The following is a 3,913-nucleotide window of genomic DNA, read 5'->3' as shown; positions in this document are numbered from 1 at the left end:
ACAAAGGCCACACAACGGCTAAAAAGCCTGCCACAAAGGCCACACACGGCTAAACAGCCCGCCACAAAGGCCACACAATGTCTAAAAAGACCGCCACACACGGGCACACTGACTCGAAAGTCTGCCAATAAGGCCACACAAGCCCCTCCAAGGCTTTCCACCGCTAAAATGGACAAATTCTAACTCCCAAAAAACTTCCCATATTTAGCACTTTCCATTTTTAGAAACTTTCCACTTTTGGAAACCTCTATTTCAGGAAACTTTCCTCCAAAACCCCGCCTCACGGAAACTTTGTACCCCGAGCAGCACCTCATCTTGTTACTGAGTCGCATAACCAACCACCCCAAGCGACCGAGTAACAAGAGAGATGGGCTGGAATACTCCATTCCCGCTCCAGCCACGAATTACAGATAGGACCAGGCTAAACAAGCTCAAGTCGCGGCTTGCTTCTCATACCACTTCTTGAACCTTGCCTTCATCCTTGCCTTAGGCTCCCAAGTCTGCTCCTCAACACCATCATAGTCCCAAAGGACTCTCATCAAAGGAACCTTCTTCTTCCGAAGTTCCTTAATCCTCATCTCGAGAGCCCTCACTGGTCTCGCCTCCAAAGTCATGTTAGGCTGAAGATCTTCAGGAATCTTAGCCAACAACTGATCATCCTTACAGAGACACTTCCGCAACATAGACACATGGAAAACCTTATGGAACACACGCATAGCTTTAGGTAACTCCAGTCTATATGCCACTGGTCCAACTCGCTCAATCACTCTGAACGGACCCATATACCTTGGACTCAACTTAGTCTCAGTCAATGACCTGTTCGGACCCCGCAACATGGCCATCTTGAGGTACACTCTATCTCCTACCTTAAACTCAAGATCTCTCCTCCTCCTATCAGCATAACTCCTCTGCCTATCTTGAGCCTCCTTCATGTTCAGCTTGAGAACACGTATCTTCTCTGAGGTCTTCTGAACAAAATCTGCCCCGAACATGCTCACACTGTAGGCTCGAAGAGGATGTTCTAGGACTCCATGCCACACACAATTGACTAACTCACATAATCAATCAAAGCATGCAAATCCCAAACATCTACAGTACAAAGCCTAGTGAACCCAAACCTAGAACCGTAAGGGCTCTGATACCAAAATGAAAGGACCGACCTTTTTTTTAATAAATAATAAATAATATATATATATATATAAATAAACTACAACTAGTGGTCCCATACCCACTAGCCACCTAACCATATTCACAATCAACAGCGGAATAACCTTACCAATAACCAATAATAAACCAATAATAATCCAATATTATAGCATAAGCAATATTCCAATACCAAACAACAAGAAACATGAAACCAGCAACCTAGCAATGTTTCTAATGACTCAATTCTAGCAACCTAGCAATGCCAGACAACATCCAATCGAGTCCCTAGAACATCCTCCTCTTCATTGCCTTGATTCCACGATCACACTTTGCCTTTTCCTGCACCACAAACACAAATTGAGATGCATGAGTATTTGATAAACACTCAGTGAGGCAATCCTCCCATCTCTACATGCCACAATCAACAATCAATAAAACAAACCAGGCAATATACAAAGCATGCAACATCTGTCGTAGCTAAAAGAAGGGTGTCGATCAACACTGACAATCTGGTGTCGACCGACACCATATTGGTGTCGACCGACACCCTGCCCGACACTCCCGAAAACCCTAGTTTGTGTCGACCGACACCTCCACATAGAATCGATCGACACTCGCCAAAGTCTCGAGCCATCCTCGCGTTGGTGTCGATCGACACCCCAACTGGTGTCGATCAACACCGATGCCGAGCAGCGATTTCCTTCGATCAAAAACTCAGAATCTCCCCTCCAATCTTCTCCAATCCGCTCCATGCATTCCCAGAAGCCAAACCTAGCCAAAGCAGCGACGAAATACCATAGAGAACTCAAAGAAACAACCACTTAAACACCAAATCACATAAAAAACTAGATATCTTAGCTTAGATAAGCCATGGTCATGCACTCACCTCTTTGCAGGAAGATTCAGACCAAAAGCAACGAATCCAACCTTCCTAGCAAGCTTCTAGATCCTTCCTAGCTTCCAATCTCTCAAGAACAGCCAAGAATCTCACCAAAAGTCACCAAAAAGCTCAAGAACACACTTTTTCCTCCTTTTCTCTCAAAAACAACAAAGCGCGACAAAAGAACTTCCCAAAACCCTTCTGGTCGACAAAACACTTAAATATCTCGGTTTAGTGGAAGGAGTTCAGAAGATTGAATAAAAGTTTTAGTTGTTCTAAGTTACAATCATTACTTGGTTGTCGTAATTTCCAAAGTGTTTTTGTTTTCAGAATAAAGAACACAATATTATGTTTAGATGATTTACTTTGGTTGTTTCATTGTTTTTAAAGAGGGATTTCATATTTTCAGAGAAGTGAACACAAGATTACGGGTTCAACTTTGGTTTCAGTTAACTAAAAGTAACACTATCTACAATATCAAAAGATTGAAAGCTAAAAATAACTAACCCTTTCTTAGTATCTCTGGTGTCTACTAACAATGCCACAGTCCTGATTTCTGATAGAAACCGTTAGTTTAGATATAACCTGCACAACATATATAGGCAAACTCTGTTTTAGCAAATGTTTTTTTTAAGAAATACTGAAAACGAGTAGTAAGATAGAATAAAGACTCTTATTCTACCCGCAGTATAATTCTTCAATAGTTTTAAAACCTGATGAAAAACATAATATAATCACCACTCAGTAAGCTCTCTTAGTGTTTTTTTTCCTGAATAAAGAACACAATATTATGTTTGGATGATTTAATCTGGTTGTTTCATTGTGTTTCATTTTAGTATTTCATATTTTCAGAGAGGCCAACACAAGATTACGAGATCAAATTTGGTTTCAGTAAACTAAAAGTAAAACTATCTACTGAAAGAAAAAGAGTGAAAGGATAAAATTACTAACCCTTTCTTACCATCTTCGGTGTATACTAACAATGCCACAAAGTACACCGTTTCTGATTGAAACATTAGTTCAGATACAACCTGCAGAAGAAATATATCATCACTATGTTTTAGCAAATGTTTTTTTTTTTTTTAAATCCAAAACAAATAGTAAGATAGACTACAAACTCTTATCTTCTCTCAGTATCTTCTACCCGAATCTGATCATTCTTCGATGGTTTTAAAACCTGATGAAAAACATATATTGTTAATTAATAAATTGTTAGTCTATATTAACTTTGATAAATCATACAAAACAACAAAGAAGATAACAAATTGGTGATTATTTTAAACACCCTTGATGAACTATACTCTTTTAACATTTTGAGTCGGACGATATATGTTTTAAAAGGAGAAGGCAGATCGAATTAGACTAATTGAGACTTGCCCATGAAAGAATTAACAATCATCATCAGGAACTAGACAAAATCGACAACGAATACACGAAATCATCCACAACGGAAGCGAAAATAGAAAACAAACTATATTTTCCAAATTCTGGTCAATTTAAAAGTAACAAGTCAGACAAATATCAAATTGAATAATGAATCGAACAGAGATTCGAAGGGGGAATACCTGTTAACCCGAAATAATCCACAGATTATCGAACAGAGATTTTAAATTAAGCAATATATCGCTTGAATTGAATAATGAATCATATGTGAAAATGGAAAAAGACAGACCAACAATCTTACATCTCTCTCACCACTATTCCTGCAATTTGCAGAGATTCTTTCACTATTTAGACGTCTAGTCATGCTAATTTCATCGAAAGTTTGTGGAAAGCTGCTCAAATTCCATCGTTTGCGACTCTAGATCTAGGACCTAAGGTTACTCCCGTCTCCTTGGAGCAATTAATTCCTGCTATGTGCAGTCGTTTCTGGTTACAGATCTGCCT

The 3,913-nt window shown here is 39.1% G+C and overlaps 1 long non-coding RNA gene across 1 annotated transcript; it reads right to left on the bottom strand.

The window, feature by feature from the left end:
* Positions 1 to 1,279: 1,279 nt before the first annotated feature.
* LOC147931096 (uncharacterized) lies at positions 1,280 to 3,708 on the bottom strand. Its single transcript, XR_015575411.1, has 5 exons — positions 3,592 to 3,708; positions 3,145 to 3,203; positions 2,978 to 3,057; positions 2,033 to 2,611; positions 1,280 to 1,917 (listed from the first exon to the last, which is right to left on the bottom strand). It is a non-coding gene; the product is annotated as an uncharacterized LOC147931096 (long non-coding RNA).
* Positions 3,709 to 3,913: the final 205 nt, after the last annotated feature.

Source organism: Camelina sativa, chromosome 12 (assembly GCF_030686135.1).
Source record: "Camelina sativa cultivar CO46 ecotype springtype chromosome 12, ASM3068613v1".
Classification (NCBI taxonomy): Eukaryota; Viridiplantae; Streptophyta; class Magnoliopsida; order Brassicales; family Brassicaceae; genus Camelina; species Camelina sativa.
The sequence above is the reverse complement of the archived record's forward strand: the minus strand, read 5'-3'. Positions and strand labels throughout refer to the sequence as shown.